Consider the following 16,416-nt stretch of genomic DNA (forward strand, 5'->3'; position numbering starts at 1 on the left):
ATATTTTTATATATTATATTTGCATATGCAGGCATATAAAACCTGTATTGTATAAAATATATTAAAATTATATGTATGCTGTTATGATTACTGATAAAAGGAATATCTCTGAAGCACTGAAGTACTCTTTTTCTTGTGAAAGGCTGAACTAAAACTGAAATATTTTACCTCATGCATTGAAGCTTACAACAAATGGAGGAAGACCAGTGTAGCAAAGAAAAGCTAATCAGGAGCCACTTGGGGAAACTGAGCCTAGAAAATCACAAGACATTCTAGGGATAGAAGACAGAAACTTATCCCATGATAAATATAATGCCTACGTAACGTGGTCCCATCTATGACTCCCTCTTATCCTTCAAGTGGCATTACATAGCTATGTGGCTAGGATGCTCCCTATTTTTCCAAGTATCTGTTCAGAAACTCTGTAGAATGCTAAAGGAGGTGGTAGAAGTAGTTTATTAGTTGATTAATTCTTGCCATTTCCAAAAATTTTATGAGATTCTTTCTCATCTGGGTCTGCTCAAGAATCACATTTATCTCTGGCATAAAAATACCAGAGAGTGGAGTTCCACATTCCCAAAAGCAATTAGAAGAACTCTGTGATCCTGTTCCCCAAGGAAAGAAGCATAACTGATGGAGCTTATTTTAAAGAGAGGGCCATGTAAATTCATGAAAATTGTCCTAAGAGCACATAGAAAATTAAGAAGCTTTTATTTAAGAAAAACAACTACATTTGGCCAGAGCCATCTGAGTCTGTATCATTTGAATCATGATCTACTTCCCACTCCTTCTTTTCAGTTCCACTTGATGGGAATTCCACTCTAGGAGGGGGGAAGCCCAGGACACATGAGTCTGTCTCTCTCTCAGCTCCCAGTCGAAAGTTATGCTTTCTCTCTGGAAAGGCAATTCAGCAGAATTTCGCACCTCTATCCATCTATGTGTTGTAGAGGCTAAATTCAAGGCCAGTGCCACCAAGAGGCTGGGGCTCCCATTCTGCACCCAACCCCACTAATAGAACAGAGTCTCTCTTCTGGGTATGGCTTATGCTGGGACCCTAATACCCTTGACCTAGTTTTCTTGTAGAGAGGTGGTTCCACTCAGTTAGCCGCCAATTGGAATAGGGAAGTCTTAAATGTACTCTTATTTTCTTCTGAAGTTTCACTAATTCTCTGAAATGTAACTGACAATAGACGATAGCAGGAAAAAGAAGCTGCTACTTTATCGCATGTCTAAGCATGGAAGCCACACACATTAAATATGGAATTCAAAGAGGATGATTATGGCTGAACTTTACACAGAGCTTTAAAAGTGATAGGGGCTTGGGTTTGGGAAGGAGGAGGTAGCCAGGCTATTGAAGGTTGTGGGAAGACGTGCAGCAAGCAAGTGTTTGTCTTATTATGCACATAAAGTCTTCCAGGCAACAGATACTGATAGAAATCTTTGTCTGGGCCAGGTGTCAGATCCTCAATCTCTTCTTCTTGTAAACATTTTTTTCCCAGGCAGAAAAGGAGGTATTCATAAACCTTTGCCTGTGTCCTCTATTTACTTTACTAAGGTCAGTAAATGTGAATTTCTTTTAACAAAAGGACAGCTTTTTTTTTCAGATCCTTTCCTGTGTTTGTAGAGGCCTGAAGTTTCTCTGAATAACCAACTTGAAATATGCCAGTGAAATATATTTGGAATAGGACATTCTACTTCCTCATAGTGGGGGGACCAGAGGCTATGGTTCTCATCCATAGCTCTGCTCTAGAACAGAACAATAGTTCATGAGAAGCAGCTCTCTGTGCCCATGTCTTTCTATAGGTGGGGCTCTGAAATGTCTGCCTAGCAGAAGCAGACACTGAGGACGAGGTCCCCAAACTCTTTCCAAAGGAAATGACTGTATTTGAAAGAGAGCACAGAAAACTTCTACCCAAGTGCGCTCACAACATCAGTGATAAAGTTTGGGAAAGCAATTAAGGGAAGGCTGGTGGGAACCTACACTGTAGGTCAGGTTCATTATGAGGGTACTGGAGAGAGGTTACTAAAATGAGTTCTCTGCGATCAGGACAAATATCAAAGACTGTTCTGTAAAGAAAAAGAGAGAGAGAGAGAGAGAGAGAGAGAGAGAGAGAGAGAGAGAGAGAGAGAGAGAAGGAAGGAAATAAAAAAGAAGAGAGAGGAGAAAAGAGAGAAAGGGAGGAAGAAAGAAAAAAAACAGAATAAAGTCTTACAAAGAGTTCTGAACTTAACTGGATCAGACTGTGGCAATAATCTATGCTTCAGAGTGTTGTTAAAAACAATGGTGCGTGATCTAGAAATTGTTGAGGACTACCATCTGGGTGAGACTGGAGAAAAAAGATAGTCAAAGTGGCCTGCTAAAACTACTCTCACCACAGAGTGACTGTGCATTTACCCAAGGCTGCACCCTCTGAGGAACAGTTTCAGGTCTCATGCTTTGGGGACAATTGACTTTTCAAAAACAATCTAGGTGGCCACTAAACAAACAAGGAATTAACAGCAACATCAAGCTCCTAAAGGAGAGGTTCAGCATCAGAGTTGCCATAACATATTGTTTAATGTGTTCATATTTTTAAAATATGACTTTTGTAAAAAAAACATAAAAGCATGACCAACCCACAGGGGACAGAACTCCAGAAAACAAAATTGCCTGTAAGAAAGTTGAGATGTCACATTTAAAATAAAAATGGATGAAAACAGTCATTTTAAGTATGTTCAAGGATCTAATGAAATTACTCTTAAATAAGTAAGGTATGGTGACAGAATCTCATCAACACAGAGAGAGAAGTTATTTAAAAAAAAAATAGAACTCTGGAATTGAAAAATAACTGAAATGAAAAAATATAGTAGACTTGAAAACAGATTTGAACTGTCATAAAAATAATTTTAAAATCTAAAAAAGTATCTATACAGATTATGCAGTCTGGAAATAGATGAAGAAAGTGAATAAAGTCTCAGAGAAATGTACAGCACTATCAAATGCACCAATGAATGCGTGATGTGGTACCTTAAAGAGAGGACAGAAATATTTAAATAATGACTGAAAACTTTCCAAATGTATTCAAAAGTATTAACACACACATCAAAAACTCCTACAAACAGAACTAGTACATACATAAATAATCTACACACAGGAAAAAGAAATTTTGCAAGTGGCAAGAGAAAAGTGTCTCTTCTTTTACAAACAACTCCAACAAGATTAACCATTGACTTTTTTAGAGAAATAATAGGTGAAATTCTGTGGGATTATGCATTCAATGCATTGAAAAAAAATTCAAACACTATTTAATCCAGAAAAATGATATTCAGTAAATAAAAATGAAATAAAGATATTCTAAAATAGACAAGACTGCAAGAATTTATTGTTAATCAAATGAGTGATAGAAATGCTAGGAATTAGCAATCAAAGAATTGGTCATGATTTTCTAGAAATACTGAAGTAAGTTTTCATCAGGCTGAAAGCAGTGAAAATAGGCAGTAATTCAAATCTACATGCAAAAAACAAAGGGCTCCATTGAAGGTTATCAGGTAATTACAGAAATAGTGTTCATGAATATTTCTTTTCTTTTTCACTCTTAACTAGCTTTAAAAAACAATCATGTAAAATAATAACAATTTTTCAGTAACATAAAGGATGACTAGAAGAACAGCTATACTGGAGTAAGAAATAAAACCAAGTGAAAATTTAAAACCACAAGAATAAATGATGAGATTTAGAAATAGTAAATAGAAAGATGCCATGATTTGAATGTGTCTTCCAAAATTTGTGTGTTGGAAACTTAATTTCCAGGGCCACAGTGTTGGCAGTGTTGGAAGGTGGGGTTTAAAAGAGGTGATTGGATCACAGGGGCTCTACCCACATCAAAGGATCAATATCTTTATCATGGAATTAGGGTAGATATCCCAAGGATTGACTATTACAAAAGCCACCTTGGCCCTTGCTTGCTCCCCTGTTCTCATCATCTCTTGCCCTTCTGCCTTCTGCCATGGTATGACATGGCAGCCAAGTCCTCACCAGATGCTGTCACCATGCTATTGGTCTTCCTAGCCTCTAGAACCATTAGCCCAATAAATTTCCATGCTTTGTAAATTGTGAAACCTCCAGTATTCTTTTGTAGTATCAGAAAATGGACTAAGACAGAAACTTAATATGGCGAACTCTTGGCAAGAGTTGTATACTTTTATATTTTTATAAACCTGCTCTCTTCTTATCTCTTAGCTACTTAAATAAATATGAATTTCTATAAATTCATAATTACAACAATATATTGTTAGGTTTTTGATCTATATAAGTGTAATATATTAGTATAAATATGTTTATTCTTGTAATTTAAGATATATATTTTGGGCTGGGGCTGTAGCTCAGTGGCAGAGTGCTTGCCTAGCATGTGTGAGGCACTGGGTTTGATCCTCAGCACCACATACAAATAAACAAATAAAATAAAAGTATTCTGTCCATCTATAAATACAAAAAAAAATTAAAAATCTATATTTTAAGTTCTGGAGTAAGCACAATCAAAATAACTCAGAAAAGAATTAAAGGTATTAAAATACTAGAAAATATTCAAAAAAGAAGAGTAGAGGGGCAAAATAAAGATTAGACATAGAGAACAAGAGGTTACCTAGCACACATTTGTTATGTGAGTGGATTAAACAATGCAAAAAAAGGAAAGAATTGACAAATTAGATAAAAAATTACAAGACTGAACTATATACTGTTTATAGAAAAAGCACTATAGTTTCAAAGACAAAGGCTGGTGAAAGTAAAAAGATAACAAAAGATGTGTCATGCAGTCAGTAGCCAGAGAAATGTGTATGGGTAGGTATCCAACCATAAAAGAGAATTAAGTCCTGATGCAAATGTTGTCCAACACAGCAAACTTTGAAAATATTATGGTATTTGAAATAAGCCAGACACAAAAGATGTCGTATTGAATCATGTTATTTATATAAAAATATACAAAGGCAGTCTATAGAAATAGAATATAGGTTGGTGGTGGTCAGTGGCTTGAGGAAGGAGGACAATGGCCCCAACTGCTTAGCAAGCACAGAGTTTTATTTTAGGGTGATGAAAATATGTTGATCGCACAACTCCGTGAGCACATCAGACGTCAGTGAAGGATTCACTTTAACATGGGTAATTTTATGTTACATGAATTTCACCTAGATTTTAAAAATAAACTGCTTTCTGAAAAGGAATATAGGCAGATCTTTGAGAAGTTAATTTTTTTACATAGTAAGAATTTTCTTTTTTTACATAGTGGACAATAGAAAATATTTATGAGGCTGGTATGTCTATGGTTTTCAAAGTTAGCTTGATATTGTCAGTTTACGGGTCAAGAAGTCTCATTTTCATAAATAAAGGAAGTTTCTCATTGTAGACAATTCATTAATCTTAGTATCCTTATCTGAAAAATAATGAGTAACAACCATAATTGCTCTACATACTTCACTGGTTGAGTTTAAAAACTGAATGAGATCTGTGCAGTGGAGGAAATTGTTTTGCTATGTGCTCTATGAACACAGGGTGGTACCCAGTGCAACCATGTTACCTGGTTTCAGTATTTAGCCTACCATTAACGACACTTGTTTTTGTGTCATTTGTCGATTATTGAGTTGTAAACTATGCCTCACTAGAACACATGTACAATTTTAGTAGTAGATAAATTTTATTTACTCTATTTTCATTTAGAAAGTGAGGACTCATTTTGGAAAAAAAAAATTTGTTTTTAGCAAGATAAATGTGAAGATTTTTTCTGGCCAGATTCTTGTTTTCTTCTGAGGGTTTGCTCTAAAGGATTTACAGCTGTTTTAGGACATATGAAGAGTCTTCTCTTCTGGCTTCTTTTATTTTTCTAGTTTCTAATACTTCTGCCAGTAACAGAATGAGGTAGTTTATGATAGATTTTCCCAGAGTTAGACATTTTGATCTCTTTAACATGCCTTCTTCCTTTCAAGAGTAAATCACAACAAGAGAAACAACAGACTCTCTGGCTCCAGTTGTAAATCTGATCTTGCCAGTGACAAGGTTAAATATCCCTAGTAGGTTCAAGTTGTTATTTTACTGTTGCCATTTTGAAAAGCATTTTCCCTCTTCTTAACCTCTAGGAACTATTCTTGTGGAGATGTAGAGTTAGCTATATTCATTGTAAGACTTTCTTCTTAGATAATCAATAACTATCTGGTCCCACTGGGATATTGTGCCAATGTCCAAAAGCGGGTCATACTAAGCCTACCAGACTGGAGTTATTTATTGACAGCCAAGCAGCCATGTCTTGGAGCTCAGAACAGCTTTCTGTGGGCAAGATTCATTCCAATAAATCTCCAGTCTCAATTCGTGTGATTTGAGATACATTATTTCTTGATGATTGCACACACTGTCTGCTCTTAGGTTGCTTTAAAAATATATTTACTCTTATTATAGAATTAACACGTTCACTGCAGAAAAAAAATCAGAAAACAAACTATATATTTATATCTATCTATCAATATAAAATAATAGGATACCCCTCCAGTAAGAAATAATTAGCAGTTACTTTAGTATACACACCAACTGGAACATACACACTGCAAGATGACACCAAAGCTGAGTTGTTTTATAATATACTTATTAATACAGAGGGTAATATATAAGTCAAAATACATAAGTGTTTCTAGAATATGACTTTTAGTGACCAAGCCACATTCCATTATAGGTATGGGGTACATTTACCGAATCAGTCTCTTGTTTTATATATTTTGCTTATTTTCTCAGGCTTCTTCAGGAAATGCAAACATTTACTTCATTCCTGAAGTGGTTTTAGAATAGAAATAAGCCAGATACAAAAAAATGTCATATTGAATCATGTTACTTATATAAAAGTATGCAAATATGCTTTTTTTTTTAAAGGATGGGTCACCATTGATGACTTTTGTATACCTCTCCATTAAAAAAAAATGCTGACACTTACTTCAAGTGTCTTGAACTTCCTCCTGGGCTTCAGCTGTTCTTGAAAGCCTACTTCTTCTTCAGTGGAAAGTGGGCCCTCCTTAGCTTCACTATCCCAAACACATTTCCACTTTTCATTTTCTCAGATCCATTTTATTTCTACACCCACCCAAGGGATATAGTAATTACATCTTGTTCCTCATACCCTCTTGAGGAATGTCTCAATGAGTCCACTGATGAGAAAGAACTTTTAGAAACAATTTAAAGATGTCTGCCAACTGGGGGCATACTTGAGTATCACAACTCTATTTCCTCAGTTATTTCTGAAAATTCATATTGAAAGTTGCTTTCTTTATGGTTAACAAATGTTAATGAATTCCCCCAAGGCTTATGGAGGGAAAGGATTTTGTTATTATTATTATTATTATTTCTTTTTCCTATAAACATGTTAAAACTAATGCCCAGGAAAGGTGATGTATGTTTTGCTATGAGAACTTTTTCTGGAATTAAAATCTTATCTATTCAGAAGTACATAATCAGGTTTGTCTTTAAATACGGGTAAAGAGAGTTCATAAAAACAATTGGGAAACTATGACTTGGCTTTAGACAAAAATAGTAAAATATCTATAACAGGTTGAGTGCTCATATAAGCATATACTTAGAAGGAAGGCAAAGACTAAGAAGATTTTAGTGGCAGGACTTTATAAGTCACCTAGTGTAACCTATTTATTTTATAATGGGGGAAATCAAGCCCAAGAGATATGAAAAAAAAACCTGATTCAAAGTCACATAAAGTAATTATAATGAATTTTTGCCTAAGTCAGGATCAGGGTCTTATTTCTTTATTTTTCTGATTTTCATTTAATTGCCCACCCTTGCCCTATGAGATCCAATTGTACACTACCATGTAATTCATACCCCAGAAAAAGACAGTTGCATTTTCTAATTTCCAAAAAGCCAAAGGAAGCTTCAGGAGGAGGTAAAGGATAATGGTCATGTCAGTAATGGACCAAATAGTTAAGAGTGTGGACTCCAGAGCCAGCAAAATGTTCAAATCCCTGTTCTACTACCAGAGAACTATGTGATCCTGGTCACTGATCACTCTTTCCATGCCTCCATTTCCTCTGCTTAGTAAAATGCAAGTGACAATAATTACAACAACAATAATAGAAGTGATATCGATCTCACAGGATTGTGAGAGTTGAGTGACTTGAGGCATTTGGAAGATGCTTGCATAGACAGCTCACTGCCTGTCAGACTCACTGCTGCTGCTCATTCTTTGCCAAGGTGCAGGGTAACTGAACTCTAAACTGATACAGTCATGGGTTATTAACCCTGCTCCTCAACTGAAGAACTGTGTGACCTAGATTAAGTTACAAATGTCTTTAAGTACTAAATTCCTTCCGCTGCGAAGTAAACACAATAATAAAGTTCATCATATGAGAGTTAAATGACATAGTCCATGTAAAGTGTTTACTAAAATATCTACCAGATATCAAACACACACTAAATATAGTAATCAATGTTATCATCATTAATTGTAAACTAACTTTTTGCAAACCAGGATTCTAAACACCTGTGATTATTTTTAAGCCTTAAATTATACAATATGGTTGTTCACAAGATGACATTTGAAGGCCATGTGCAGTTGCCGTCAGAAAACAAGCAGAAAACAGGCCATATGGTCGGTAAATTACATTGGATTTCTCTACAGATCACCATGCCCAGAGCTCTGCACGCACTCAGAGTGTCAAACTGCTTTTTATTCGGATGATGATGGCCTCTGATACTTCATCTTCAAGGCTTTGCCAATGGCATCTCTACATTCAAAGAAAACATCACATCGGGTGAGTGGGTACAAGGTTGTTCTAATTTTAACAAATACTGGTCTCAGGTACATTTGCAATAAAACAACTGCAATCTATTTATTGCTAACTAAATGGGGCCAAAGCCATCGATCATTGTTAATTTGGCTTAGTTCCTATGCTCATGGCTTTTAGAATCTAAGGGTCATTTATTTTTCTCAAAAATTGAAGGGCGAAAGATGAATTTGTGTTTTCCCTATGCTGCCCATCAGGATCCCACTGGGGAATTTGAAGCTTATTTACCCTTCCTCCTACTTAATTTGAAATGTTCAGACATCAAAGGGTGGGGATGACGCTTTAAGCATTTCTGTTCACAAAGACTGTGTCTGCTTGAAGCCCACTGTTGAGACAGTTTTAACACTAGAATAATTAATGTTTTAGCTGGGATACTCATTCCATGTTGCTTCTGGCTGTGAATTTTGATTAGATGCTAAGAGAAGAGGATTTCATTAGCAGCTCACCAGAGACGTTGTTATTCAGTTGCTACAAAAACAAATATGGTTCTCTGTGGCTAAACGTGATTGCCCCTGACTTGTTTTCTTTCCCCGTTTTTGACCCAGATGGTTGGTTGCTACTGTAATAAAAATGGCAATATTTGAGCTTCTTTAGTAGCAGACTTGATTAGGCCATGAAGGTTATCCGCTTACGTCATCAGATTCTCTTCTGGACGCTGCCTTGACCCTGGAACTGCTAATTACATTACTGGAAGAGACTCTTCCCTTGATTTATCATTGCATAATGGCTCCATTACTTAGTTCCAAAAGAAATTACCCATCAATGCTTGTTCTGTTTTGTTTTCCTTGAGCAGGTCAAAAGAGGGTCCCAACCAAAGGCTAAACAAGACTAAATTCTTGACCATTCTCCAAATTTTAGTTTATATCATTAAAACACTTTCACTTTTCTTTACTTTTCCATATTAAACGTTTTTCCAGTAATAACCTCAGCAGCACATGCAGAAAATCCATAGGAAGTAAAATGAGTTACTTTATGGGCAGACCACACATGGTTGTACTCTATAAAAAGGCTGAGGTAAATATCTAACTTGGATCTCTCTTCAGACAAAGTTATATAAAGATGAATTTGTAGGCTAGAGGTTCATATTCATGGCCATTTTATTTATATAACATGTTCTTTATTGTCTAATTTTACTTCTGCACATATTTCTTAGATTCTGCTCTTATAATGTAAAAGGGGTTTTAGTTAATTTTGTTTCTTCAGCAATACAATGTTTCTGATTCATGAGAATCACCTTTTGAGTTTATTTTTCTTTGAAGGAGCTTAGTAGCTAAGAAATGTGGCAGAGGATGATGGTTGACTTTTGTTATGATATTCACCTCCACCTGTAAAGAAAGCAGAACAACTCATTTACTCAGTCATGCTAATCTATCAGCTGCTTTATATGGCCAGCTCTAGCATTGTAAGTTCAAAGTTGGCCCAGAAGTAGCTGAGAAGAGCCTATTTGCTCAAATTCAGGAAGAGCTTTGACTAATCCAGTGAGGAATTCACCAGTTTTAAGAGGGAAAGCTAAAACTTGGAAGAAACAGATGGAATTTAACAGTAAAGAAAGCTGTAATTAACTAATGATAATAGGTAAGATTTGTTGCAAGCTTCCTGTGCGCCAGATATCATACTAAGAACTTCACCTGCATTTTATCATCCAACCTAGGAGTACATCCTGAGAAAGCCATAATATAAGTTATTTTTTACAAATTCTACTTATCACACTGTGGAAATGATTGGTTTACTCCATTCTAGTCAATGAACATGGTATATCTCTCCACTTACTTAGGGCTCTAATTAAATCTGTCAGTGATATTCTCCATGTAGCATTCATCAGTACTTCATATAGAGAAGTCCTACATCTTTTGTTAAATTCATTCTTAAAAATTATTTTTTAGTTTTTTTTGTTATACTCTAAGTGAATTATTATTCTAACTTCAGCTGTCTTATTTCTTGTTTCTGATAGAATTGATTTTTCTATATTAACCTTGTACCTAGTAATCTCACTAATCTGACTAGTAATTTTCATATAAATTTTTGTGTGAAGTCATTTTTGGGTAAACAAACATGCTATCTGCTAAGTAGATAACAGTTCTACTTCTTACTTTCAGATTGCAATGCATTTTATTTATTTACTTATTATATTATTGCAGTGGTTAACAACTTGGGTGACTTTGTTCCCCTAAGGGAAAATGGGAATATGTCATTTTCTTGGTTCACAGCGTAGTTCTTGCTGTTTTTATGTGGTGGGTAGAGATCACAATTGCTGCCTAACATGATACAATGTACAACATAGTCCTCCACAACATGAAATCATGCAACCCCAAATGCAAATAGCACCATTGTTGAGAAACTTCCTTTTTTTTCAATGGCTTTATTGTTGAATAAAAGCAATATGAACATACATTCTTACCTTATTTCTCTTCTTTGGGGAGAAAGTGTTCAAGTACTTTATATTTTACCATTAGGTACAATATATGGTAGGCATTTTGTAGGTATCTTTTATTAAATTTAGGAAGTTTTTTAATTCTAGTTTGGAGAGTTTTAATCATGGTTGTATTTTGATTTTTGTCAAATAGTTTTTCTATTGAGTTGATAATGATTTTTCTCTCATAATCTCAATTTAGTGAATTAGATAGATGGATTTCTAATTGTTAAGTCATCTTTCCATATGTGCTACTTGGTCATTTTTAAAAATATTTTTTAGATATTGATGAACCTTTATTTCATTTATTTATTTATATGTGGTGCTGAGAATTGAACCCAGTGCCTCACATATGCTATGCAACTGAGCCACAACTCCAGCCCCAATACTTGGTCATTTTTAGAAGCATATTCTACATTTAATTTTCTTATATTTATTTCAATTCTCTTTGATTCTTCAAAAATAATTTCTTTAATGACTGTATTTGGTCAGAAACATTCTCACACTTTTCACACTTTAATTCTTTAGATATTGATTCCTTTTGCTCTTTGATCATATTTATAATAGTTGGTTTAAAATCTTTTATTTTCTTTGTATGCTACTACTGTTTGGGCTTTCTCTAGGAAGGTTTTATTGACTGATTCTCCCCCACCACTCAAGTATGGGTAATGCTTCCTTTTTCTTTGCAAGTCTCATAATTTTCTGTTGAAAACTGACCATTTTGTGTAATATACCTCTGAGTTATATCATAGTGACTATGAGGGTGATAGTCACCCAGGGTTTTTGTTGTAGCTTTCGCTGTTATTTGGGTTATCTGTTGTTGCTGTTAGTTTAATGACCTTCCTTCACTAATTTTATGTAGTCTGCATTCTTATTTTTTCTCTTTTTTGGTGCTGCAGTCAATGAGTCCTCTGCTCAGATATCTTACTCATCTGTTAGTGATTAGGTGAAGCATTCTGAAACGCCTTACTCCAGGGTCTCCCTTTGCCTAAGGCACTGTTTCTTGGGAGCATTTTTCTCATCAGGACAGTTCTGAGGGGTGGGGCTTTCTGTGGAGCTCTGAATCTTTTCTGCCCCCTTTAAAGCATTTGCTAAAATGCTGGTTTTTGCCAATTCTATGTTTTCAAAGCTGTTGGTTTTCAAGGATGCTATGGATTTGGGGAGAGGGTATTGTGAGTTGAGCGAGTGAAAAATGCCACAAAGCTCAAAATTATTATATTGAAATTTGACCATTTTTTTTCTGAATAAATGCTCATCTGAGTGCTCTAAGCCTTTGGCTAATTTCCAGTTATGAAAAAGCCCATTTCAATAATTTTTCTAGTGTTCTCATTGTTTTTGTGAAGTAGCAGATATTGGGAGATTTTTCCTTTCTCATTCCTAAAAAAAGGCTCATTGACTATTCTTGAAGGACATTTTTTGCTAATAGATTCTTATGTTGAATTTTCCCCTTTTTAAAAGGACTGTGAAGACAACTTCTTTGTGCTTTGGCCTCCATGATTTCTGATGAGCAATCTTGGGATCATTTTTTCCTGTTTGGGATTTTCTATGCTTTAAATATTTTTCTTTTAATTTCAGTTTCCTAGAAGTTGACCTGCTATGTCAGGCATGATTTTCTTCAAAAATAACTGGATTATGTTTGGTTGAGATTCTTAAATTGGCAAATTTGGGTTGATTACCAAATTTGGGAAAATTTTTAGTGCTATTTCTTTTTTTAAATATATATTTTTAGTTGTAAGTGGACGCAATACCTTTATTTTATTGATTTATTTTTATGTGGTGCTGATGATCAAACCCAGTGCCTCACACAGGCGAAGCAAGTGCTCTTCCACTGAGCTACAACCCCAGCCCGAGGGATATTTTTTCATATTTTTTTTTAAATCTCATTATTTTTCTTTTCTCCCCTAAGACTCCAACTAGCACTTTATTAGGCCTTCTAAAGTCACTTCACTGATCCTTAAGATTTTGTTAATTTCAAAGTATACTCTCTCTCCTCTTAGGTGAATGGTTTCTATTTATTTGTCTGTTTATGATTATTTATCTGTTTAGTCCTAGCCACTACATTTTTCTATAATTTTATTTTATTTGGATCACTTTTTTTTTCTGGTTTCACTTGCATAGTTAGAATAGCCACTTTGTTCTTTATTCCTTTTTTCCCCCCCTCTCGGTTATATCCAACATTAGAGACAAATCAGTCTCTAGGGCTCTCAGGACGTTGTTTCTTATATTTTTTCCAGAGCTTATTGCTGTTATTTGTAAGAGCATAGGTTTGTTATCTACTTTTTCTTCCATGGAAGACATGAAACACTGTGGCTCGATTTTTTAATTTCCCTTCTTCAAAGAGTTATGATTAAGCATGTATTTGTGATTTGCTGTCTCCTTCCTACTTTTAGAATCAGCTGCACCTTTGGTTCAGCCAGCCCACTGAAGTATGGGTCTGGAATAGGATTGGGCTCTGGGTGATACGCATTGGTGCTGTCAGATCCCCATGAGGACAACCCTTTTGTCTGGGAGTGAGGGAGCGCAGAGAATTTGGACCAATCAAATACTTTGCGGGGACATTAACACAAATGCACACACACACACACACACACACACACACACACACACACTTTCCATGTCTATCACCTGTTCTTCTTCAAGAGCAGAATAAAGGCATTATTTAGTTGGTGTCAGCATTTTTATCCTGGGTCTCCTCTGATCATTGGAAGTGCGGAACTCTGGGTTTCTAAGTGAAAGAAACACCGTTGAAGATTGAATGTAAAAAAAAAAAAACGAACAAACAAAAGAGCTCATGATGTTTATGAGAAGTGAAATTCTTCATTCCAAAGACTGAGGAAGTCAGACTGATGTAGAGAATTTCTTTCCTTCCCTTCCTCTAACCCCTTCCATTTGGCTTATTGCCAATACAAGAAGTCTTGCCTGGTATAATTATATAGGCCAGATCAATAATGAAAATGAATGTGCTACTGCTAATATAATAAAGTTAATAACTGACTTAAATTATGCAGTATTGATTCTCAATTTCCTTTTGTTTGACTATTTCCATATGAATGCTTGTTTCAAGAAAGTTAATATTGTTCAAAGCCAATTCTGAAGTACTGCTGGATATCCACACACATATTTATGTATGTGTTACTTACACATACGTATTTGCATGTGTACACATGTATACATATGTATATGGATATAGGGATATTATACACATGTACACATACATGTACACACAGGCACACACACACACACACACACACACATATACATATTCCATACACATATATACTCATGTATTTCAATTTTCTAGTGAGTCCTCGAAGAAGGATCTGATTATAGAAAAACAATAATCTGCCTCTTCTAATGGAAATTCAGTGAAAAAATGGGCAAAGTGAAAATGCTGCTTGTTTCCATACTGATATGACTACACAAAGGAAGGTTTTCTCTGGAAAAGAATGCAAGAAGGATAGAATAAAATTTTATATTAGTAAAACAGAGAAATGGAAATCAGGATGAAACATAGTGACCAAAACTACTAGAAACATAATTGTAGTCAAAAGTTCAGTTTGTGAACTTGCAAAAGCAAGATAGCACACAAACCATGGGCACTTCAGCAAGAGGAAAGAAGGACAGGTTTATGGTTGGGATTTTGCTGGTGTGAATAATTTGGGTAAATTAGTGGAAAAGCAAGGAATGGTTCTAGATTGGTTGCTGTAGGAAGCAGAAGCAATTTGATGATGACAGTATATTTCTTTCTTTTTCTGAATTTTTTTTTTTTTGGTACCAGGGATTGGTACCACTAAGCCACATCCCAACTTCATTTTATATTCTATTTAGAGACAGGGTCTTGCTGAGCTGCTTAGGGCCTTGCTATGTTGCTGAGGCTGGCTTTGAACTCATGATCCTCCTGCCTCAGACTCCTGAGCTGTTGGGATTAAAGACATGTGTCACTTTTCCTGGCTAAAATATCTTTTCCCTTGGATTTTTAAAGTCATATTGAGATATAATTCACATAATGTAGCATGGACCCATTTCAAGCATACAATTCAATGATATTTAGGATATTCACAGCCAAAGACTGGATACACATATGAATAATGGCCAGACCATAAATACTAATGGAATTCTGACACACATTCTGCAACCACAAGTTCAGGAAGCCAGAATATTAAATATCATAACCAGCCCAGGGAGTCAATCTACTTTCTATGTCAGACTTGTAGGAAATCAGACTACCATCTGCAGTAAACAATCTAGGAAACCAAATCTAGTCTCTAACCTCTATAAAAATCAGTCCCAGGGCTGGGGTTGTGGCTCAGTGGTAGAATACTTGCCTAGTACTTGTGAGGCCCTTGGCTGGATTCTCAGCACCGTATATAAATAAATGAATAAAATAAAGGTTCATCAAACATCTAAAAAGAAAAATTTAAAAAACAAAACAGTCCCAAATTTTCAGAATTTGATTAATAACTGATAGTCTCCCTAATTTTTGCACCTACTTCCAACTCAGTACTAACTAGAGGAAGTCATGTGTGCAGCCTTCAACAGTCACATACAATGCTGCAGCTTCCCCATGCCAGGGGGCTCAAGTCTGGCATACCAGGAACCTTTTAATTTTAACTTATGAAGCTTTTCCACCCCTCAGCCTTTCAGTCTCTGCCAAACTAAGTGATGGTGGATGACTCTCTGGCTACTGTAAGCTATAAATAAGTAGAATTTGTTCTCATTTGATTGGTCCTCATTGACTTCCACCATAGATATGTGCAACTATCATCACAATCAATTTTAAAACATTTTTATCAATCTCCAGTGACACCCTGGACCCTTTGGTTATTACCCTCATTGCTCCCCAAGAACAAAGCAATCATTAACCTGTTTTCTATCTCCATAGATTTCCCCGTTCTGAACTTTCATATGAAAGGAATCATATGATAAGTAGGTGGCCTCTTTGACCAGCTTATTTTACTCAGCACAATGTTTTCAAGGTACATCTATGTTGTAGAATGTGTTCATAAACAATTCCAGTCACCCTTAAATAAACATTTGAATTATATTTGCTTTGGGGCTATATGGATTAATGCTGCTATAGAGATTAGGGAATTTAACAATTTTTTTTTATTTAGAAGTCAGAATGAATGAAGTGAAATTAGAATTGTCATTGGTAAAACAGCAATAGTGATTCCTGTCAGCAGGTAAAGAATGGAGTT

The sequence above is a fragment of the Spermophilus citellus genome (assembly GCF_964194105.1).
Source record: "Spermophilus citellus genome assembly, chromosome: 13".
NCBI classification, from domain to species: Eukaryota; Metazoa; Chordata; class Mammalia; order Rodentia; family Sciuridae; genus Spermophilus; species Spermophilus citellus.